Source organism: Aotus nancymaae, unplaced genomic scaffold (assembly GCF_030222135.1).
Source record: "Aotus nancymaae isolate 86718 unplaced genomic scaffold, 86718_ANA_hifiasm-v0.15.2.pri h1tg000041l, whole genome shotgun sequence".
NCBI classification, from domain to species: domain Eukaryota; kingdom Metazoa; phylum Chordata; class Mammalia; order Primates; family Aotidae; genus Aotus; species Aotus nancymaae.
The window spans coordinates 39,437,708-39,463,852 of NW_026988455.1; the positions used below are offsets into that span (position 1 = coordinate 39,437,708).

Below are 26,145 nucleotides of genomic sequence, written 5' to 3' on the forward strand. Positions count from 1 at the left end.
TTTTTATTATATGAAAAATATAAAAATAGTATCTAAAAAAATGCTTGTATGCCTAAAATCCAGAGAGAATTGATGTTAATATATAGGATCACTTGTTGAAATGTATATCTACACATTTACATATTTAAGTGCTATTATAATAGATGAAGAATTTATGTAGTCATTTTTCTCCCACTATGAGATCATGATGGCTTTCAAGTTTTATAAATATTCCTTTAAAAACATGTTTTTAATAATTTTCTAATTATCTTATTGCATCATAATTTAACCGAACACTCCCACATTCTTTGATTTTTAAAAAGTTTTTGTTTGTGATAACAAATCATCTTCTGCTGAATGTTTATGTATATCCATGTGTGAAGGCTTTTTTAATTATTTCCTTAGGATAGAGTCCTAGGAAATAATTTATTGATTCAAAAGATATAAACTCTTAAGATGTTTTTATTCATAACAAAAAAATTGATTTCCTAAAAGGTTATGCTAAATTATAAGATTTAGAGCTCATATAACTGCAATTTTAACACTCATAATTAATGAAAAGAACATATCATTGCCAATTTAATAAAGGCAATGTACTTCATATTATGTGAGTAAGTCTTATTTATTTGATTATTAGAGAGAGAGGTTGCACACATTTTTCCTGTGTTGAGTGGTTAATTATATTTCCTCTTTTATGAATTACCTTTCCATATCTTATAGTACTGGGGTTAACAACGCTGTCAACTCTTTTGAGAATTACCAGAGATGTGCTTTGATTTACATTTCATCACAATATATATTTTATTTAAAATGTCAAATAGCTTAAAATAGGACCTGAAAGTTTTTGTATTATAACCAATCATAACTCAAGAAAATTTTGTGATGTACCATTCAATCATTTAGCATGACAGATATCTAAGAAAACTTAGATTATTGTATTTTGGTAATTAGCATTTTTTTCTGCCTGAATATCTGTACTATGTTTTTGTCTTGACTTAAATTTATTAAATTTGTCTAGGACATAAGTAAATGAGCAAGGGCTATTTCTCCTACTCAGTCCCACCCCTACTTTACCAGATACTTTCACTCATTTATACTTTTCCTCTTAAGATTCACCACCATATATTAGAACTTCTTTATGATGTGTATTTACAGAGAGATTTTGATTATCCACGAGATTACATTTGTAACTTCACAGATTCCCAGAGGTAAATTCTATATCTCGGTGAGTAAAATTTTAGATGGAAATCATTTATTCCCCCACACTTGCAGGATTGCTATACTCACTTTACTATTGGCAGCAGGACTATACACTGTGGCACCTGCAATGTGGCATTCTGGACAGAAAGTTCTAATTGCTGAAATATACTGCCTACTTATTATCTTTATAACAGGATTAATAATTACCAGAAAGATTTAGCTAAAGTTAACACTAAAGTTACTCTGGTCATGCAATAAAGTATTCCTCTCAATATTAGAGGAATATTTTAAAATTATCTTCTAATGGCAAGTCAAGGGAGAAAGTATGTTTTACTCAAAGAAAAATGTTGCTTCTTTATTAATGCTTCTGGTAAAGCATAGCAATATCTGGTGGAAGCAACCAGTATTACAACCCATCGAAATGACTAACAGATATCAAACTCCACTGTCATGGTTCTGGCCTATAGTACCCCCACTAAGAGTGGTAATGTTAATACTCATATTCAAAATCTATATTCTTTTTTTTTTTTTGAGACGGAGTTTCGCTCTTGTTACCCAGGCTGGAGTGCAATGGCGCGATCTCGGCTCACCGCAACCTCCGCCTCCTGGGTTCAGGCAATTCTCCTGCCTCAGCCTCCTGAGTAGCTGGGATTACAGGCACGCGCCACCGTGCCCAGCTAATTTTTTGTATTTTAGTAGAGACGGGGTTTCACCATGTTGACCAGGATGGTCTTGATCTCTCGACCTCGTGATCCACCCGCCTCGGCTTCCCAAAGTGCTGGGATTACAGGCTTGAGCCACCGCGCCCGGCCTCAAAATCTATATTCTAAACCTTCTTGTATTATTTATCTCTTCTCACCTAGAAGTTATTAAACTCCAAATGGTGTTGCACATAGAACTAGCATGGACACAACTTTCTTCCAAAGACCCTTAGATTGACCCCAGGTGGAGCCTTAGCTGCTGTTCTTCACATGATGTCCCTCTCCAGCAGGAAGTGGCCAGAATGAGTCGTTGTCCAACATCCTCTAACAGCAGTTAGGATTTCCACTCCTGAGGGGGGAAATATGGTACAGAAGCTGGAAAGAAATTATTTAGGCATATAGTGAGGGTAAATGAGTCCTCTGCAAAGCTTCCCTTCCAACAAAAAGTAGCCCAAGAATTTTTTTTTTCCAAACAAAAAGCAGCCTGAAAAATTGAGCCGCAAACATAGATAGGCAAGCTAGAAGCTTTCACTGGGGAATGCCAGCAGCTGAGCCAATGGAAAAGCACCCACCTGGGGGCCAGACATACCCAACAGGGAGACTCCATCTTCCCTTTTTTTGTGTGTTACTAAGTGTGCAACATGGCACAGGCCAGGTAGAGGACCCACCTGCATAATAAAAGATTAGAGTGGGTGTAAGGCTAGTTGCCTCGCCGGGAGCACGGACGCACACCCCGCCCCTTTTTTTCAAAAGCTCAGACAAGCCCGGACAAGCTCAGGCAAGCTCAGACATGCTCAGCCTTGTTCCCTTCTCCCATGCTCACACAGTCTAACCTTCCCTTAAAAGAGCCCAGTATGCAAACTAGGTACTGTAACCCTAGCCTCTTGCTAACCAATAGCAGCCAAGTCTTAACAACCAATAGCAGCCAAGTCTTAACAACCAACAACAAGCCAAGTCCTAGGTAAAGGCTTGTAACTTACCCAATAGCAGTCCTGCTCTCCCACAACCAATCCAGCTCCCTCACTCCGTATAAAACCCCACATCTGAGAGAAGTCTATGCGACTTCTCCAGCCCCTCCTGTCGGACCGCAGAACCTCACCCGGGAGCCTGAATAAATTCCTTTGCATTGGATTATTTTCGTGCTGGCCTCAGTTTCTTCATTTTATCCTCGGCAAGAACAGACCTTACAGTGGAGATATCCAGAAACTCAACACCCTATGCAAATGGCACTCCTAGTCCTAAATATTTTTTGTGCCCTATGCAAATGGAACACATGGTCCAACCAATGTTTTGCTCCCTATATAAATCAGACCCTGCCTCCTCACCAGGCATCTATAAAACCCCTCGAACTTTGCCACGGATCAGCAATCCATGTGGGAACCCTCTGTCTGACCCAGAGACAGCTATTCTTTCTTTCGTCTATTAAACTTCCACGCAACCTCACTCCTTGTGTGTTCACGTTCTTGATTTATTTGGTCACAAGACAACAAACCTCGGGTATCACCCCAGACAATGAGTCTGCATCAATACGAGGCAGCCCTGATAAATTGCTAATCTATTACTCTGCTCAATTTTCCCATAAAGATCTTACTAGGATTAGTTGCAAATAGATATAGTTTTATTATTTGGTAAAAACAAAATTACCTATGGCTTTTGTACTCAAAGCATGGTTCAATGATCAGCAACTTTGTATCACTTTGGAGCTTCTTGTAATGTAGAAGTCAGCACCCCTTACCCCAGACATAGTATATCAGAACCTGAATTTTAAAAAGGTCTTCCAATAGTCAAGCGGCTATGTTGTCTAGGGTATATACTCTGGGGTTTGTCATTGTGCATCAGGAAAATTTAGGACATGGACACACAAATGAGGAGTTTAGGAGAGGAGGTTTAATGGGCAGAAGAGAAAGAGAAACAGCTCTCTCTCTCTATAAAGGAGTCTCCAAGTGGAAAGGACCAGCTGGCAGCAGATGCGCCAGATTGTATAGTCCTGTTTGAGGAGGTGGTGTCTGATTCATGTAGGGCCCACAGAATGATTTGATCAGGTATGACGTTTACATAGCGTCCAGCAAAGTCTGGTCTCCCCACCCTAATATTAATATACAAACAAGCTTTCCAGTTGATCCAGGCCATCTTCTCAGCTCTTCACTGTACATATGGCTGACAAAGAGAAGGGAAGATGGAACCACCACCATGAACATGTCTAGTCCTTATTTCCCAATGGCATTCACACGTGCAAGCTCCCAGCTTGCTGTTCCACGTTTCCTGCTTGACTTTACAGGCTGCTCTTTGTTAGAAAATGATAGGGCTACTTTTCATTAAAGAGAAAAGGCTTACCAAGGACTCTCATGCCCTTACTATCTGTCTAAGTGATTTCTTCTTAACTCCTGTATCAGTAGTACATATGCACATTTAAGGTATGAAAAGAACGAATCTAGAGTGTATTTAGAAATTTTTATCTAGACCTAATCACTTAACTTGGCCGTCTGTTTTAATGACACAGAGGGCTCTTACATATAATGATAGTATAATTATTAAATCAGCATTAAAATTCATATGTCATAAAGTTTTCTAGTGGAATGATTTTATTTGTTTACAATATTGAGCTATTTTTAAATTTTTATTTTATGAAATGGTTGGACATATAATTATATAAGCATATGGTTTTAAAAATTCTCAGTCTTATTTTTAATTTATAAAATATTTCCAACATACAGAAAATATATAACATTTCTCAACATACCCACCACCGGGAATCAACACATGCTTATATTTGCCTTACATATTATTTTAAAGAAGTAAAACACTAAAGATAGAGCTGAAGTCTTTTTGATCCTCCTGGTCCTTTAACCTCTGTTTCTCCATACCCCAAACGTTCTACACTGAAGTTTGCTAATGTTCGTTTTTTAAATTATATATGTATATTGATAGTCAATATTTTGTAGTTTTCTGTGTTTTAAATTATTTGATATGTGATGTGATACTTTATCTATATTTCTATAAATTTTAATTTTCACTTAACATTAGTTCTGAAATAATCCATTTAGATATGTTTTCAAATTTTCTTTTATAAATTTTTAAGTCTTCTTTTCTTTTTTTTTTCTTTTCTTTTCTTTTTTTTTTTTTTTTTGAGACAGAGTCTTGCTCTGTCACCCACACTGGAGTACCATGGCACTATCTTTGCTCACTGCAACCTCCAATCCTCCACCTGCAGCTCAAGTGATCCTTTTATCTCAGCCTTCCAGGTAACTGGGACCACAGGTACATGCCACCATGCCCAGTTAATTTTTGTAGAGACAGGGTTGTCTAGGCTATTTTCAAACTCCTGGGCTCAAGTATTCCACCTGTCTCAGCCTCCCAAAGTGCTGGGATTACAGGCATGAGCCACCGTGTCTGGCCTAAAGTTCTCTTATTCATATTTATGACTTTGTTCATCTAGAATTTATTTGCATTTATATAACCTGATGTAGAAAAACATTTGAATACATAACTGTGCCTGGACTAATTACTAGCTATCTTGTTTTTCTCTATTGCTCATAATGTAATATTTTTCATAAATCTAATCTCCACATATGCTTGAATCTGTGTCTAGGCCCTTCATTCAATTTGAACATCCCTGTGCTAATACTACATGCCTTAGTACCATAGCTCCATAATCAGCCTTTCCATCATTAAAGAAAAAATTCTCCTTACCTTGGTCTTTGAAATTTTCTTGATTTTTTTTTAAAATATTTACTACTCAAGTTGGTTTTTGGTTACTAAGAGCTAAATAATATAGAAGGTTTGTAAATATCTATAAAAAGTCTTTTAAGATACTGATTGAAACTGAATCAGATGTGTAGATTGTAGTAAAATTGACATCTTTAAACTATCGGTCTATTTGTGAGCAAAGCAAATCTCTTCCTATATTATTTTTCATACCCTTCAACAGAGTTTTGCATTGTTTTCTATGACATTTTTGTACTGCTTTTGTTAAATTTAATCTCAGATACATTTAAAAATTACTGGCATTGTAAATAAGATACTACTTTACTATATTTAGTAGAGATGTATGATGTATATGTATACACACACATATATATGGAGAGTTTATATAGAGATTAAGATATAGATATAAGCATAGATGTAAGTATAGATAGATGCAGATACAACTATGGATATAGTGTGTGTGCATACATGCATGCATGCACGTGTCCAGCAATATTCTTGAGTTCTACATATATACACAATTTTGTATGTGTATGTACAATTTCTCCACGTATATATTAGGTTGGTGCAAAAGTAATTGCAGTTTCAGACCACTAATTTTAAATCATTATAACTAGACTGAAACACATCTTTATTAATCAAAATAGGAACATTACAATCAACATATTTTTGCCAATGAGAAATGAGTTTATTCCTGTAGCATAAAAATCTGTGCTTCGGGATTTGACAAAGTCTTGGAAAGCACTTTTGAATCCTGCTGGTTGTGGAAGTGTTTTCCCTGCAAAAAACTGTCAAGATGCTTAAAGAAGTGGTGGTCAGTTGGCAAGAGGTCAGATGAATATGACAGATGGGACAAAACTCTGCAGCCCAATAAGTTCAACTTTTGAAGCATTGGTTGTGTGACACGCAGTCAGGTGTTGTCATGGGTAAGAAGTGGGCAGTTTCTATTGACCAATGCTGGCTGCAGGTATTGCAGGGTTTGGCACATCTCCTTGATTTCCTGAGCATACTTCCCAGATGCAATGATTCCACTGGGACTCAGAAAGCTTTAGTGGATCAGACTGGCAGCAGACCACCAAAGAGTGACCGTAACTTTTTTTGGTTCAAATTTGGCTTTGGGAACCGCTTTGGAGCTTCTTCTTAGTCCAACCACTGAGCTGGCCATTGCTGATTGTTGTATAAAATCCACTTTTTGTCCCATGTCATAATCCAGTTGAAAAATGGTTCATTGTTGTTGTGTAGAATAAGAGAAGACAACACTTCAAAATGAAGATTTTTAAAAATTTTTGCTCACCTCATGAGGCACCCACTTATCAAGCTTTTTCACCTTTTCAATTTGCTTCACATGCCTAATGACCATTGTGTGTGTCCACACAATTTTGTATGTGCATATAAAATTTACAATAAAAACTGGTGTGGAATTGGATCATAGTAACATGGATCAAATCTATATTACTAATGGAGCTTTAAAAGGCTAACGTTTAGTTTCATTTAGGTTACAGTGGTTGACATTGAGTTTGGCAATTTCTCATGTAGTTATAAGAGGATCAGCTTCAATGATTGCTCCAAATTGGTAGATGTCAACTTCCAATGGTGGCCCACTAGCACCTCATCTTCAAGGCTCTCGTCTGCTTTGCAAAACTTCTTGAACCACCACAGAACTGTTAGTGGTTTCTGCACCAAATTTGTTGATGTTGCAAGTTGTTTTCATTGCTTTCTAATCCATTTTGAACCATAAGAAAATTGCTCGAATTTGCTTTTTTGTCTAACATCATTTCCATAGTCTCAAATAAATATAAACAGCAACTAATAAGTCATTAGCAAAAAAATAAAGCTAGAATACACATTAAAATGATGTTTAATAACCACATTTATTTAAGAATGCATTCCAATATCAAACAGCAAATTTCAACAATACAAAAATGACAATTATGTTTGTACCAACCTAATACAATTTTATCCTCTGCACATGATAACCAGGTTTTATGCTTTTTCCCCCAATTATTTATCTTATTTATTTATTTATCTATCTATCTATTTATCTATTTTTGGTATTATTTAACTGGCTAGGATTTCCAATATGATGCTAAATACTAAGTAGTTAATAGCAGGCAGTCTGTGTGTGAATGACTTTAATGGTATGGTTCTAAAGCCTCACACATTAACATTTTCTGTAAGTTTTTTATGTAAGATGTACCTTTTGCTTATAAGGGAGTTCCAGCCTATTTCTAGTTTGCTAAGATAGTTTTAGAAATAGAAAAAAATTGTTAATTCTTATGATTTCTCTACATGTCCTAAGTTTATTTTTTCATTTGTTATTTAGATGAATTTTATTAATATTAATAGGTGAACATAGTTTAATTGCATTTATGAGATCAACTTTTACTACAAAGCATTTGTTGCTTTTATTATGATGCATTATGATGAGCTTTCACATATGTTGGAGAAGGATATGTGTTTTATTTATTTAGATGTTGATCATTTTGTGCAGCAATGGAGTTGACATAAAATTTTTATTTTGTTGTACTGTTCTTATCTAGTTTTGATGTTGATTGTATACTAGCATCATCAAACGAATATGGCAGTTTTCCCTATTTATTCTATGTTTTTAAACAGTTTTGTATAAGATATAGAATACATTATTTGTATAATGAGATCTAACTCACTTAAAATAATACCTGGGCCTTAAATAAAAGATCTTATCTTGAATGTATGAGTAGTGGACAGAGCACAACATAATATTGGTGAATTAGGTTCTGTAGTTGACAGAAAAGTAACAAAACCATCAAGTCTGGGAAGAACCACCATCAGATTTGAAGCTTATTCAAATCCACAATTAATTGATAGATTTCCCATTATTATAAATGGGTTATTTCTGGAAATCTATCAATTAATTGTGGATTAATATATTATAATATTTTGGGTATTTTGTTTTTGTCTTTTTTGAGGCAGAGACTTCCTCTATTGCACAGGCTGGAGTGCAGTCGTGGGATATCGGCTCGCTGCAACCTCTGCCTCCAGAGTTCAAGCGATTCTTCTGCCTCGGCCTCCTTAGTAATTGAGATTACAGGTGTGCACCACCACGTCTGGCTAATTTTTGTATTTTTGGTAGAGATGAGGTTTCACCACGTTGGCCAGGCTAGTCTTAAACTCCTGACCTTAGGATATCTACGTGCCTTGGCCTCCAAAAGTGCTGGAATTACAGGCATGAGCCATTGCACCTGGCCATATATTTCAAAAGATGTTATTTATTGTATGAATGTTTCTCTACATATTTTTGAAAGTATCCAAATTGATACTTACATAATAAAAATGTCCATAAATATGGAAAATATAATGAATAATGAAAACTGATGAAATTACGCCGTCAATGGCATAAGAAAGGTACAAACAGGAAAGGTATGGTGTACTTAAATTTTGAAAAGTAACTGGAACCTCATGCAGTTTTTTGTTTTTGTTTTTTGAGACGGAGTTTCGCTCTTGTTACCCAGGCTGGAGTGCAATGGCGCGATCTTGGCTCACCGCAACCTCTGCCTCCTGGGTTCAGGCAATTCTCCTGCTTCAGGAGTATTGGGACTACAGGCATGCGCCACCATGCCCACCTAATTTTTGTCTTTTTAGTAGAGACAGGGTTTCACCACGTTGACCAGGATGGTCTCGATCTCTTGACCTCGTGATCCACCCGCCTTGGTCTCCCAAAGTGCTAGGATTACAGGCGTGAGCCACCACACCCAGCCCCTAATGCAGTTTTAATTCCATATACACAAAGGCAAAAATTGATTTCATGTTCTTAAGTATATTTACCCTTTGAAGAATATAGAATATTCAAAATGGAGAATTTCTTGGGATACACCATAGATGAATATTTTAAAACTGTTTTACTGTCTTTGTTCCATGTCCAAACTTGTAAAATAGAATCTAATTATACATTTGATTTTTTTGGTACCTAACATTTGAGAAGCCTGGGATAACAAACATCAGCATTTCATGCATAGTAGAAAAACACCCAAGTGTAAATGAACAAGTTGCTTTTCTGATTCAAAAACTGAAACTGGTGTGGACTTGGATCATAGTAACACAGATTAGATCTACATTACTAGTGGAGCTTGGAAAAGCTAATGTTTAGTTTCATCTAGATTACTAGTTCTGGTTTATTGGTAATTACTACCTGAGTTGATGGGTATTTTGAGGTCAAGCCAAGCTTATCATGTATTAGTAAGTGCAGTGATTTGTAGTGAGATAGGAAAGAAGGCTTAGCAGTATACATATCGTACATTTACCATTGCTATTGAATGTGTTGCAAGGCCAAAGAAAAAGGGATAGCCATCAGGGACACATGCACTCAGTTAGCCAATGGGGAAAAAGACAGAGAGAGGCCTGTGAGCCAAAGTCTTTATTGAAGTCCGTGGTGTTATTCTTACAGGTTTCCAAAGGGCAGTTCTCATTGGTGGATTTAGAGCAAACGGGCATGAGTCCCAGAAGTTGTGTTACATGTTTCGGTGCGTGGGGTGAATCAAGTGGGTTGTATCTAGCTGTCCCATAGGGAGGTGGCCAGCAGGAGGTAGGTGTTTAGGGAAGATATCTGGATGGACACATTGAGAAACTAGGAGGAGGCAGAAAGCTTGAAACTATGTCAAGGATGACTAAGCCTTGTTTCTGGCATGAGAAAGTCCAACTTATATTCAAAATAGATGCTGAGGCAACATAAAAATTATAGAAATTCACTACAGTAAAATTCTAATATTCAGATATATCTAAATATTTTATTGACATTTTTTCATAAAAGAAATAGTTAACATATGTTTAGAGATTATTAATATAACTAAAAAGACTATTGTCATAGCATAGAGTTTTCAAGTAATGGAGAAATATGTCAAATATATTGATATGGTGGCTCACACTGTAATCCTTAGAACCCTGGAAGGCCAAGGCAAGAGTGTCGCTTGAGGTCAGGAGTTTGAGACTACCCTGGGCAACATAGTGAGACCTCATCTCTACAAAAAAATGAAAAAACAAAACGTTACACAGGTGTGGTGTGCCACACCTGTAGTCCCAGCTACTTGGGAGGCTGAGGTGGAAGTATCATGTGAGCCCAAGAGTTCAAGGCTGTACTGAGCTATGATTGCACCACTGCATTCCAATCTGGGTGACAAAGCAAGACTCTGTCTTTAAAATATAAAAATTAAAAATATATAGATATAGATTTAGATTTAATTATTTATTTCAGGGTCATTTAAAATGACTACATGAAAGATTAGTAGAAAATATAATTCCTCTACTTCTCTTAAGATCACTTTTAAACAGCCACTCAACAATAAGAACTGTCTCATTGATATTTTTTCCAGTACCTAGAGGGCAGTAGGTACTCAAAAAAATATTTTTGAGAGCCAAAGAACACTAGGGTTATCTGTTAATGAAAAGTAATGAGACCTACTTTGCAAAAATAGTGAGAGTTTTAAAGGAGTAAACATTTGTAAAACAGCTACATCCTTCCTGGAATGAGCATTTTCAGGATCAACTCTTTGTTGAACAAAAGGTACTGGGAACTTGTAGTTCTAGAACAAGATTTTCCACACTTTCACGTGCTTAAGAGCCATGTGAAGAGATTGCTGTCAATGAATATCCTCAAATACTCCAATTTCAGAAAGTAGAATAGAAATCTGTTTTTTAAATGATCATCTAGATCCATGAAGAACATGACTACACTTTGGAAAATACAGCTCTAGAAAATATTGATAACTAGAATGAATTGTTTACTGCTCAAGCAGTTGAAACTTGACATAATTTACAAAGCAATAATATTTAGAAATTAAAAACATAATATTTAAACTGCATACTGCAATATGTGCTCGTAAGTAGATAAGAACACCATGGAGCTACACTGAGTTACTGAATTATTCTTGTTATCTGTGACCATCTGGTAGTGGGGATTAAGAACTAGTCCTCTCTCCATTAAATAATAATGTATTTTCATTGCATTCATCCTCTTTCTTTCCCACATTGCCTGCACATGATAAGATAATAGCTTTTTTACCAGCTTCAGTACACAAAATGTTTCTCAGAGGATAATTTAGAAAATTTGTAAGATGAGACTTGTCCTCTTCTCAGATCTACCATTTACACTGAAGAGTTTGCAAAGTTGTAGAATATGTGGGCTTCATGCAGAGCACAATCTGAAGCTCAGTGTTCACTTTCTGAAGTTCAATAACGCTTTTCCTTCAAAGAGCTCCAGGCACTGAACAATTTACTTTTAAATTGTACAAATCATTTTTCCAATGAAGATTTCTAAATGCCCTTTGAGTATGTGAGAAGGAGCATGGGGAAGTAAAGAAGAGGAAAAATGGGGAGAAAAGGGAAAAAGGTATTCAGGGTAAGAAAGCAATTACAATGTCAAATGACTAAAGGCATCATGAATTGCCTAATGACTTCATTGTCGGGGTCAGGGCTGCTGACAGTGGTGCTGAAAGGAGAAGGTATTTGAAAGTAGGAGACTTTAGAACCTTACGCTCAGCTGTGCTGCTGTCCTTAACAGCACTATGGAAGCTTTTTCTGGGCTTCTCCCAGTATTATAATACCAAATTTCTCACATCTGGTCAAAAACTAAGAATCGTTATTTGCAAAGCCTTCTACTCAGATAAAACTTATAATTTCAATGAAATAACAAATAGATGTATTTGTTCTGCATATGGCATAAGCCTGACCATTGAACTGTGTCATGTGCAGTAAATCAGGGTGGGCTTTTCAAGTAAATTCAAGTCACTTCCTTAATTTTTGAGGTCATTTAAATCTTACAAGCTACACCTTAGGAAACATAGGTATGAGATATATAGAAATTAACTCTGATGAGATTAGAAAAATAGTATTAGTTTTCATATTACCATTCTTTACTATAACTTTCACCCTCTGACTTAAAACATATGCTCCTTTTGAAAATATTCATTAACCTTTCACATGATGTATAACTAGCTTTATCACAGTGGATTAAAAAAAAAAATCCCACTTAGAGTTTTGAAAGAGAGACCCAGTGGGAAATACACAAATGGTAAACTCTACCAAAGGACACAAAAAGGCCCATAAAACATCAGAAAGGTTATAGAGGTCTATGGATTTTAATTGCTGTGTGCCATTGGGCCTTTACAAAGCAATCAAGCAGGCAATCTCCAAAGACAGTCCTGCCATAATACATTTAACAATAGAGTTCTCACCCCATCGGCAGACTAGGGTTTATGAAGGTCCCAATAGCAATTAATGACCTTGTATACTGAGAGAGGGAGAGGGAGCGAGTGGGAGTGGGAGTAAGTGAGAGCAAGAGAGAGAGAGAGGAAGAGGTAGGGAAAGGAAAAGGGAGAAGGAAAGAAGGGGGAGAGAGGAAAGGAATGAGGAGAGGGAGGTTCAGACTTAAATTGGCTCACTTTTTGATGCTTAACATAAGTATAGAAATGATCATTTCAAGAGGAAGAAAGAAAAAGTTGACAAGGGATACAATCACATCACTAAGTATTCCTTTTATATTTTCTTTCTTTTACCTTCCCCCAAGGTAGAGCGAATTAACCTCCCCAAAGAAAGTCACCAAAATGAGTTGCTACTTAAAAGATGGTTTAACTTGTATATTATTTTGGAATGGGGAGAATGAAATTTATAGATTTATTTATTGCTGACATTAATGCAATATTTCAGTGATTTGAACATGAAAGGTTGATAGTTGTGAACATCAAGATGTTCCGAATATCCAATTTTCTCTGATTCCCAACTCACTGAGACTAACATTAATACTTAAACTACATTGAACACCTGTTATATACAATACACTGCATATTATTTTATTTAATCCCATTATGTAAGTATTGCTCTTTTTAACTTATAGAATAGAGCTGGTAGAAAGATAGCACAAAGCCACCCTTCTAATAAGCAACTTCACTGGAATTCAAATCTATTTAAGACTCTGAATGCAATGTCTTTCTACTGTCCACATATACCACTAGAGCCAGTAATGTACAGACATGTTGTAAGAAGTCTCCTGTTCTGCAACAGCTTTCTCTCAACTCTAGCCTAGCTTCTTGGAAAATTGCTTGAATATGATAGATATCTGTTCCTATCTACCTTGAAAGGACACCAAGCACATTCTTGGGTACTATATTCGGAGCATCTTCTCTGTAAGTCGGCAGAGACTGGAATTATTATAGTGGGAAAGCCATGGTTGTCTTCTGCCCAATATCCAGTACCTTATATCGACTAGACCTATTGGCCTCCAGAAAGCATTATTCAGTAGCTTCCTCATTTAATTCCGATTATCTGTAGCCATTTGTCAAGCTGATGCTTTGGCTCAGTTCCCCAAGGCTGAGTTTCTCTCTATTGCCTCAATAGTAAAAGCTGGGAGAAGGAAAGTCTGAAACGAAGTTTCCAAGCAAAAAAAATGAAAAGACAGACATTTTTGTCAATTACATTTATAGCCCTTCAGATTGTTAACATTTCAAACTTTCCCCTGTCCTTTGCTTTCTGGGTTAGACTTGGGTTATCCTTCTGAACGTCCAATATTAAATTCTGAATACAGTGTTTTACCCCCTCACCACACATCCTAGTTTAATGGAAAATACAACCTATTCCAGTTTGTCCTAGGCATCACTTTTAATTGTTCCCATTTAATTCTTTTGTTTTTGCCCTCCAGCATGCTGTATGTCTGCTAAAGAACAATTTATGATAGAGGGCAGATAATATTACAACAGTGCAAATGCTTCCTTTAAAACTCACCAAGAAAAAGTATTTCATAAAGGAAATTATCATCACATAAACATTCATCTTATATTTTTGTGTAATTGATATCTCAGTACTATGAGTCAGCTCTCACATCAAGAGAAACTTGGACGACAGCAATAATAAAAGTATCGTTTATTTTGAACCAGCTAAGAACCAAGCTGTCTTTACAAAGTGTCCTAGGTATTTATTTTTATTTAACCATTGCTTAAATAACACTATATAGTTTCTGAAGGTGATTTCCCAGAAACAATATCATATCTGTGTTTTTTAATGAAATGGCTCTATCCATCAAACTTCAATTTACACCTAAAATTGCAAATATTTTCGAATCTAACATTTAGGTTGGTGGCCCCACATAGAACAATGAACAGAATCTTGATGTAATAAAACAATGTTTCTTTGACCCTTTCACTTGCAAACCTCCAAACATTCCAAAGTCTTATCTCGCTCTTAGCAAAACCTGACCTTCACAATGACCCAAGAGGACCTGGAAGACCTGGAGCCTGTTGCTGCTTTAATCTCTTTTGAGTTCCCTCCCATCTCACTTAACTCATCCACACAGACCTTTGTTCATCCTGGAACAGGAAAGTGTTCAACTAGTTCAAGACCTTCACCTTATCCTTCTCCCCGGAAGTTTCTTAAGACTTCCTATCTGTCTTTTCTGATTTACCTTTCTTTTTAGCCAATGTATCACTATCTACCATATGCTTTACTAATTCATCTGTTTAATTCAAAATCTCCTTGAAAATCAGGGTTTTTTTTTTTACTACCATATTCCTTGAACTAAAGAAAATGCTTAGCATATAGTAGGAACTCAATAAAAAAATTGTTGAGTAAATAAATGATTGAAAAAACAAACAGCGTAGTTCAGTTCTCTTTAAAGAGAAAATGTCCCAACAGGCTAAAACAGACTCCACTTTTCACTTGTACTTCTAAACGTCTAGAAACGAGATCCAATTCTTGACATTTAGCTGTTCTTCTTCCCTCCCACCCCATTGTTATTCACACCTGCTGATTACTCTTCTGTTACCAATCCCCCTCCAACCACACCAATTCTTGTCCCTAGGCTTTGAACATCTCTCCTTCCACCCTTGCACTTTGCTCTTCTACCCTTCCCTCTTTATGACTAGCATCACAAAAACCCTCAAATTAAGCTGGCAATAGCTGGTTTATCCCATATGGGTGGGACCAGAGAAAAGCAAACCAATGAAAACCAGAAACCACATTAGCAATGAGAGGAGAGAGATGATGGAGCAATATTCAAACAATCAAAATTTTTATCCTTTAAAAATATTTCAATGTTTCTGAAATTGGGGCTTGTTTTAAAATCAATGTCAGAGAAAAACTTACACTTTGCTGGGAAGGTGTACACCCTTGACACAATTGTCGGCATCTATCTGTGTGTGCTTACCCATGTTAGAGATGTACCTGTTCATCAGTGGTCACCTTAAGAGGGTTATTTTCATTAGTATTATCACAGGCAGTTAATTTCTTAGTAGAAATTTAGATTCATATGTGTAGATTAAATTGTCTTCAAAAAGATAAAAATTATGACAGCCTTAAAATAAACTTTCTTGCATAGAAGGAATAGCTGTAGAATAGAGTTTCAAAATATGAATTTATAAATGAAGCTGATACCTGTCACTGATGGAAATATGGCATTTTCACATTTGTTGTAAAGCTTCTCACAACCTAACAAGGGGAAGTGGACACAGAGACAGCTATATTTCATCATCAATTTACATGGAACCAACATTTTTGCCTATCATGTATCACACAATAAAATTATATCAGCAAAGTGTGCACATTGCTCAGTGTATATGATAGGTTTTAAATAGTTAGGGTGTGTGCCTGTGTGTGTGTGTGTGTGTGTGTTTGTGTGTGTGTACGTTTGGGCCAATTCGTCTTTCTTCAGGGTATCACCTGAGCATCAAACACCTATTGCTCCAAATGATTCAGTTCATGTAAAACTGAAGTTCAGAGATATATAATTAAATTAGGAAATCAAAATGACCCTGCAATGAGTAAAATAGGAAATTCAATCAAAAACCTGGTATATGCTATTAAATTTTACTGGACTATGATATACTAGACTATGCTACATACTAAAATGTGCCGTAAAGTTTTACTGCAACTCTAAATATATTGAAGAAACGATGAAGTTAAGCAGATATCACTCAGGGCTCATCTTGTGTGTACAGCAGCCTCAGTAGTAAAAACTGTTTTAGAAGAATCTCTACAAACTGGAAGTAAATAGGTCTTACGCTTGACTTATTTTGATACAGAACTAGATACTCTTTTAGTTATACAGACAAATTCATGCTATAATTGGTATTACTTGGTATTTAAAGAAGCATTCTCTCCCTCCTTCTGGGGAAAAGTGCTTTTATTAAATTGTTGCCAATTTTGAAACAAAAAATAAATAATAACAGTAATATTAGTATTTTAGAAAATAAATAAACAACTCAAAATCTGTCTTAGCCTAATCTTCATCCTCTTGATTTTCTGATTTTCAGATTATCCCTTGGCTCAATCCTTGCAATTCTTCTTTCTTCTTTCCATATTCACTCCTTGGGTGATCTTACTCAGTTGAACAGCTTTATTTATTTCTGTATTTTTCAGGATGGGCTAGGCTATGATGCAATAACAAATAACTCCCGTATTTCAGGAAACTAAAACGGCAAGGTCGATTTCTCACTCATGCTATGTCATTGTGAGTCAGCTGGGAGTTATGCTGTAAGTTGTCCTTAATCTGGGACCCAGACAGATGGAGCAGCCACCATCTGGAGAACTGTCAGAGACAACCACAGGAACAACAACAAAAAGATTTCTTGAAGTTCTCATACTGAAGTTAAACGGTCCAGCCTAAAATAGCTTCCTCTCACAGCTATTTTCAAGGCCCCACATAACCACAGGGAGCTAAGAAATGCCATTTTCCCAAATACCTGAAAAGCAGAGGACTGAAAAGTCTGACACCACATTATCTTTTTCATTTTGATAACTCCATACTCTTAATCCTGAGAATAAACACTCTACTGAACCCCACACTCACATGTCCAACTTCTAAATCCACACTGCAATTTGAAAGCTTAAGTGCATCTCAAACTCAGCATGTCCAAAGAGGATTACTTGATTCCTCATGCCTACAAGCATTTCTCCTCGTTTCCATCTCAGCAAGTTAATTTCTAATTTGCTCAGGCGCCAAACGTGGAGTTGGTTTTCACTCTCTCATTTCTTATTTTTTTTCTTGAGATGGAGTCTCGCTCTGTCACCCAGGCTGGATGGAGTACAGAGGTGCTATCTCAGCTCACTGCAACTATTGCCTCTGAGGTTCAAGCAATTCTCCTGCCTCAGCCTCCCAAGTAGCTGGGACTACAGGCACACACCACCACACCCAGCTAATAATTCTATTTTTAATAGAGATGGAGTTTCTCCATGTTGGCCTGGCTATTCTTGAGCTCCAGACTTCAGGTGATCCACCCAGCTTGGCCTCCTAAACTGCTGGGATTACAGGCATGAGCCACCACTGTCTCCCATTTCTTATAAATCACATATTCAATCTAATATCAAGTTACTTTATCTGAAACTTTACAGTATCCAAAACCAACAACTTTTTACCATTTCCTACGAACTACTTAGTTCAAACCACTACTTCATTTTACTTGAACTGCTAAAATGGTCTCCTAATTGTCTTTCTGGTTCTCCTAAAAATTATTATGCATACAGCAACTAAAATTATCCCTTAAAGTCATATACTTGGTCATTTCATTCTTTATTTATATTAATCTAATGGCTTTCAGTCACATTTATATTACATGTCAAACTCCTTATCATGGTCTTTCAGGTCCTCAATTGTCCAATACCTACTAAAAATTTGTTCACCTCCCAGTGGCAAAAATTATCCTTTTAAAAGGTACTGTTTATCATGAGACATCCCCTCACAATGCACTCAGATGAATCCCCATCCTACTCAGATGAAATCCAAAGTTCTCACCATGGTGTTAAATTTCCCTGTAATCTTGTTCCTAGTGTTTTTTATGGCCTCATTTTAACATTGTCTTCTTCATTGACCATAATGCATTTTATTAAGTTCTTTACTACTTTTCAGACTTTCCATAAACTTTCTGATGTTAATGTCGTCGCCTTTGCTGGAACTAACCTGGAGTATTCTTATTTTATTTATTTATTTATTTTATTTTTATAATTTTTTTTTTTTTGAGATGGAATCTCATTGTATTGCTCAGGCTGGAGTGCAGTGATGTGATCTCAGCTCACTGCAACCTCTGTCTCCCGAGTTCAAGCGATTCTTTAGCCTCAGCCTCCTGAGTAGCTGCGATTACAGGCACATGCCACTGTACTCAGCTAATTTTTGTATTTTTAGTAGGGACGAGGTTTTACCATGTTGGCCAGGCTGTCCTCAGGTGATCTGCCTACCTCAGCCTCCCAAAGTGCTGGGATTACAGCTGTAAGCCACTGCGCCTGATGGTGGAATGCTCTTATGAATCATCTGCATGTCTTCCTCTTTCATTTCATTATGATTACTGCTGAAGTGTCTCCCTCAGACATGCCTTTTCTGACTGCTATCTAAAATAACATTTCTTCCCCTTTCCTGCATAACATTCCATCTCCTTACCCCGCTTCTTTTTATAAATGACAAAAACCACGTTTTTAAAGAAAGCTTGAAGGCAAAACAAGAGACCATGAAGTCAATACCAGAATAGCTCTCTTGCAAAGATGATGTGCGGGCCAAAGTAACTCCGCCATGGATGCTAATTCGCCATATGACTTCTGATTCATTCCTGCTGTGGGAAGGCCTCTAAGATTTTCAGTTTATCTATTGTTTCTTGTGTCAGAGCAGGTACTTACTATAAATCCTGCCCTTAGGTCAAATTAACCTTGATATTATTATCCTTCAATTGTCCTACACATTCTTTCTGAGTCACCCTTCCCTATGTTATATAAGCCCTGGGTCTGAGGGACAACGGAGCAGGGATCCATTACCTTATCTCACCACTGCTTGAGACACAGACATGGCTTCTGTTCCTAAGACCCTATGACGAAATGTTTGATTCTAAGAAATTGAATTTGTCAGCCTCTTTCTTGGGCCTCTCAGCTTCCTCAGACTTTGGGGATAGGTTTGCATAGACCTGCTCACTGAGAAACAGATGAATATTAAATGTCCTTTTCCTCAAAAGGCAGAAGATGTCCCATTCCTTGCTTTGATGCTTCATTTAAACCTCTCTTTACCCACTGAGGCTGCCAGGCATTCTTCAGCTCATGATTTGTGTCCTTCTTTTCTTCACTAGAGATCTTCTATAAAGAGCTGTCTTCCTTCATTGTCTCTATGATCTCCTTCTCATCCGACCTACTGATTATCCTACGTATTTGTTACATTCACAATTCTGCTAATATTGCCCTGGTGAAAGGCAATGCCTCTTGAATGAATAATTAAATGCAACTGGAAGTGTTGTAAAGTTCCTTCATAATAAACCCCTTTTGAAAAGGAGAGGGACTTTTTTTTCTAATCAAATATAAGAAAATAAGAGAATAAGTTTTAATCACAGCTGCAGTGGCTTCCTCACAGACTTAAACAGAACATTTCCAGAAAAAAAATCCAATTTGATTTGCATTCAAATTTCTTTTCCCTCAAGCCTATACTGCATATACTTCAGTTTGGATTAATGTGATCTCCTTTACATAAAAGGCTTCTTCTTTTACATAACACTTCAAAATTATCATGCTATTAATAACCTCAAAATATGTTGATGAGGATATGATGAGCACAAGAAACATTATATACAATTTGCAATAGATCTACATAGAGATTTCTGTAAATGAGACAGTATGAACTTTGAAGACAACCATAAAAGCGGTGAGGCATCAAGGAGAGTACTTCAAAGTCTTGAAATTAAAGTTATCATCAGGTTCAGCAATTTCCAAGATTAGTTAACCATTCTGAATAATCACAGCATCACAGAATCAAATAGAAAAGATTTTGAACAACTTATGAGTAATGGGCTTAGGTCACTCCCTAAAAGAGCTTAAATTCTTTCTTTTAGGCTGTTGACCAACAGGATTATTATCAAGTTGGGAGACTTTTTCAGGTGGCATTTATTGATTTATTTAAGAACATACTAATTATGGATCTGTCAGGTAGCAAGAATTAGGAAAACATTTAAAACACAAAAATTAAAACATAGTCTCCAACTTACTGAATACACACGCACACACACACTCACACACATAAGACATAATATGTTCATGAAGCACAATTAGTAAAACTTTGGAATTTCTTAGAAAATATACAGTTCATGGTATCTGTAAGCCAAGTGAGCACCTTATTTTAGCTGAGAAACTTAACAGCCAGAAAGTTAAAAGTAAGTGATGATAATGGTAAAGTTAACATTACCACACCCCGTCAGTGTCTTTGCAGAGCATTTTGACACACAAAAATTAGCTGATATAATCGAGAAAGTACTACATTATAAGCTGACCTAGATCAAAATTCTTCAAATAAAAACCTAACTTTTCATGCAATATCTCGTGTGGCTTTGAGTTTTCTTTGTCATTGCATTTTACTGCTTGTATACCTCTATTAAGTCATTCTACATAGTGACTAATAGCAAGGGCTTGGGAGATTTGAGGTTTTTGCCCCAGTTTTACCATTTACTAACTGTTTGTCACGGGATAAATTACTTAGACACTATCTTGCTTCTTTTACTTTTGTATGTAGATCACAATATTTGTCTCAAGATTTTTTTTTTCAAAGAGTAAATGAATTGACAGCTTATAAAGCACTCCAAAAAATGCTTGGCACCTAGTAAATATCTAGTAAATGTTAGCTATAATTATTACTTCAATTGTTAATAATTTCAAGCAGTTAAATACTATAAACCATCATTTGATATCATATTAATTACTACACTCTTAGAAAGATGCCTTGTGTGTAATAGCTAGTCAATAGATACTAAAGCACGTGATGATTTAAATGGTTTTACTTTGTATTTTATATTATTGTGCTTCCATATTACCAGTTCCAAACTTCAAATTGCAAGCTATTCATCTAACCAAAGGTGCAAATTAGAGTCAAGTGCAGAAAATACAATCCCTGAAGTATAAAAATATAACACAGCAACTGAGATAGGAAGAGTAACCTAACAGCAGATCTAGCAGAGGGTTTATTTTAGTTAGCTTTGAGTGGAAGATGTTTTTGGAAGAACTAAACGGAAGAGGCTGACTCAGAGAAGGAAAAAAGAATCATATCTCGTTGCTCAGTAATCCAGGAAGAAAATGCTCAAGTAGGTTTAAAATATAATGCCTTTTAAGAACTTTGTAAGTTATTGTATGTACCTTTAATGGAAAAAAAAAAAAACAAGTATAATTCACCGAGTATTTACTATGCTCCATACTTGGTGGTAAATCAGAACTTTAACTTCTTTTCATGTAGGTCATATGTAGTTTTTAGCTATTACTGTTTCAATGTTAAAAATAATAAAACTGAAGATTTAGAGAATTTAAGTAATTTACTTAACATCAAACAGTAGAAATTAATGTAGTATTTGAATCTAGTGAATCTATACTTTTACTTATGATGACATTTACCTCCATTACTCAGGTACTCACCATTATTCCCTGGAGATTTTGCTCAAGTAGGTAAAATCGGATGTATTAGCTATGAATTCACTCATGTGCCAAGGAGCTGTGGAATTAGAAGATGTTGAACAAAATGTCATTATTGCCTTTGAGGAGTCCACACTATAGTACAAAAGTAGGTGATCTGGACAAAGTTGTTTTACATAGGAGGAAAATAGAGTAAATCATAGACTCCTGCCTATTCTGGGTAGAAGAGATTTCACAGCTGACTAGCATCTTCTTAGCAATTCTGATCAACTTACTCCTTCTTTATAAAATGGAGCGATCAGGTTAGAAGTTCTCCAAGATGTCTTTCAAATCTAAAATGCAATGATTGTATTTTTACATTTCCTGGTCATCTGTTCTTATATTCTATCTTCTGAAGCCAGGAAGAGAAGTTAAAGTTGAGAGTTGAAAGAATGCTGCAGAAGGAAGGGAAACTGGATACCTGAATGGGCAGTTCACATGGTCATGAAGCCACATGGTTCCCCTAAAGAGTATTAGTATATACTTTATAATTATGTTGTGACAATGCTTAGAAACTTATAAAACTGAGGGAGCATATCATTGTGTTCCCTCCCTCTAGTGTGTGACAATCAGGCAGAAGAGAGTGCATACATTAAATGCATGAAGACATTGCCAAGCCTCAGCCTTGAAAATACTCTGTTACATGGAAACCTGATAACGATAAACATAAAAACAAAAAATAGAACCTTTAGGATAAATAATAAACATTCCTTTGTTTTCTCCTTTGGTTTTCAACCTTTGCTCTTGAGAGAGACATTATTTTTATTATCACAAATAGTGAAGAGAATATTTAAATAAAAGCATAATAAGTACTACACAAATATTCTTGAAAAGATGGTTCAGAACAAAGGATATCAATGCCTCTCTATTCAGACGGACAACCTCCCAACAAATCTCAAACAAATCCTCTTAACTTTCTTATTTCTATTTCTTTTCAAATACTCAAATACCATGAATAACTGAACAAACGTTTTCACTGATATTTTAGTTTTTCAGTTTTGATATTATAGACACTAATGTCAAGCAGTGTCTGATCTATATGCTTCCCATCCTCATTCCCATCCCCAATATCGGAAAAGGTCTTCAAACAAATAAAGCAAAATTTTAGCAAACTTTCTTTTTGAGGTATTGAGTCTCAGCTCCTCTACCTTTCTTGCTCTGACTTTTGTAATCTGCTGCAGAGACACTGTTTTCTTGTCTAATATGCATCATAATATGTGCTGGGAAAGACTGATCTACAAACGAGAAGTATTATTTTCCAAGACAGATCTCACAGCTAGCAGGTATTAATAATAACTCTGATGTTGATAATCACTATAGTTAAAAACAATTTATATGGAATGGACTCCCCAGAATTGCTAAAATGTATCAGGAAAATATTATTCTGAAATCAAAATTTAAAGAGAACATTCAATAGGTCAGATTAACCTTTACATAAAAGAATTACCTAGGTGTGTGGTTTGTGTATTACTTGTAGGAGTAAGGTTTATTGTAAACCTGATAAAAGCAATAGCACTTTCTGTTCCAAGGAGAAGATTATAACCAGTACAAAAGAAATGCTATTTCAATCAGTTGTAATGTGCCTAACTGAAATAATAGTATAAACTGGAGCAAACCTACAAAAAAAAAAGGTAGAAAAGCACACAATGATGTATTGTTTTCTCAGAGATGTTTGGAGAGATGTTTTTACTTTCAATGACTTGTGTTAATTCTGAAAAATTACTGCAACACTAGCACAATCAATTAATAGAGATAACTAATTTCATTGACATCTTCTCACTTATATCCTATGTTCACAAAGCACTATCCTGAATAATATTTCTAGTAAAGTCATTCACCACAAGGAAATGACTTGATTAAAGCACTAAGATTTGTTTTACTTATCAATCTCTTAGTTAACAAAAACATATTTCATTAGAAACTAATAAATCAGCTTCTTATATTATAAGTTTGTCCATGGATGTGTGGTTGTTGTCTCTGAGCTTGAACCCAAACAAATGAAAGACAATGTCTAGAGCCATGATGGCCTTATAAAATAGTGTATCTTCTTTATAAATTGTCCAGCTAGTCACTCTCTTTAGACGTCACCTCAGGAACAAGTACTTCCCTCTATAAATCCATATTAAAAATATGGTAGAAACCCACATGACTCCAATATCCACCTTATTTACTGACATAATTACTGAAATGTCTTGTCAGACAATTAATTAAATATTTAAAAAAGAACTGTCTAAAATTATTGAAGATAGACGTTTACCATAATGATAATTTACAACCAAATAGACATCACAGGGTAACTCTTTGAGATTTACCATAATGATAATTTACAACCAAATAGACATCACAGGGTAACTCTTTGAGATCTGACTCAAAATACATGATCAGTGCTTAGCACTATAAGCCTCGATATGTTTATTCATCTCTCTCTCTCTCTCACACACACACACACACACACACACACACAAACATACACGAGGTCTGGTATCAGTTTGCAAAGTTATTATGTGCAATAAGTACTTCACTTATGACTAAATATTCTGAAGAACAAATCGATAATGTATATACTATTTTTTGTGATCAAGAAAAGGTATGCTTTTAATTTAATCATTTTTACTATTTTAATACAGATTTTAAAAATCAGTATATGAGACATTCTTGAGCATTTTATGAGCTTTAAATAACTGAAACACCTAGATACGTTCATATTATTGCTGATACAGTGCCTATTTTTAGCTCCAGACTGGAATTTTTCACCTGAATATAAGTCTATTACTGAGATTCAGATTCTGTTAGGGAATGGTATAGACATCCAGTATTTTGGCTTCAGATCATAAGAATATCTTGACGTGAATACATTCCTGTATTTTATATAACAATTATTTACAAAGGTAATGTATTCCTCTATTTGGCTTTTTGGAACAATATAAAGTGAAAAAAATTCCTAATATATCTACCTAAGTTAGAGAAATTTCCTCTTCTTCCTCTTTATCCTCCCTTTTCTCTTGACTGAAGTCACATAGAATATCTGAATTTTGGAAACATAGTATTTTTTAAGGTTGTTTCTTGTCCTATCCAAGAACATTTCACTATTTCCTTCATTATATCAATGAAATGTTAACATAAATACTGTTCACTTATGATTTTTAAAATTTCTCTCCATAAACAAGGCCATTCATCTTCCCATGTATTTTTAAATAGAACATGAACGAAAATTTCAAAATTCAGAAACTGATATTAATATAAATATACATATTAAGGAAATCTTATATTTGAGAGTATGGTTTTATCATAATTTGTCATTGTGCTTTCATAATGTTTCTAAAGAGTAAGACAGGAAACTGTCTATATTTCACAGGGGAAAAACAAGTCCAAATAAGTGAAGAAGTTAATCAGCTCACTTAACAATTTGGTCAAAGAAATGGAATTAGAAAGCAAGGCTCCAATCTGTCAGTTCTCCAGTCTTTTTTACAGAGAGCAGTCAAATATTACACTTGGAGTCAATTTTTTTTTTCTTTTTATGTTTTCTTTGAGAAGGGGTTTTGCTCTGTTGCCCAAGCTGAAGCGCAATGTCAAGATCATAGCCACTGCAGCCTCAAACTCCTGGGCTCAAGCAATCCTCTTGCCTCATACCCTGAGTTGCAGGGACTACAGGCAGGCGCAGCTGTGCCTGACTAATTTTTGTTGTTGTTGTTCAGTTTTTGCAGAGTCTGGATCTACCTATGTTGACCAGACTGGTCTCTAACTCATGGCCTTAAGCTATCCTCCATCTCATCTTCCCAAAGTGCTGGGATTACCAGTGTGAGCCACCAGGCACACCATTAAGTCTAGTTCTAATGTTCAGATATTTGGTGAAAACTGAGTACTGATGAAATTATTTTGAAATTTTTCTAAAGGATCTACAAAGTGTAGTACAGTATATTTGATTCTGTGCTAGAACTTTACACCGAAGCAACAAGGTCTAGTAGATAAGAAATTTCAGAGTGAATTATGAGACTGGGTATTTTATAAGACTGACAGAAAATTAGATAGAGAAATAAACAAAAATATAATATGATACTTCACAGAAGTATTGTATTGAAGTGATCATAGACTCCAGAATGGAAATTAGAAAATTCCAAGGAAGACTTCATTATGGGAGTGGGGAGAG

General features: G+C 35.7%; 1 long non-coding RNA gene across 1 annotated transcript in view; it reads right to left on the bottom strand.

Annotated features, from left to right (window-relative positions):
• LOC105718702 (uncharacterized) overlaps positions 1-26,145 on the bottom strand; it is a 153,970-nt gene that overhangs the window by 126,775 nt on the left and 1,050 nt on the right. Inside the window, exon 2 of the long non-coding RNA XR_001107808.2 lies at positions 21,963-22,038. This is a non-coding gene — a long non-coding RNA (uncharacterized LOC105718702). The remainder of the gene's footprint in view (positions 1-21,962; positions 22,039-26,145) is intronic.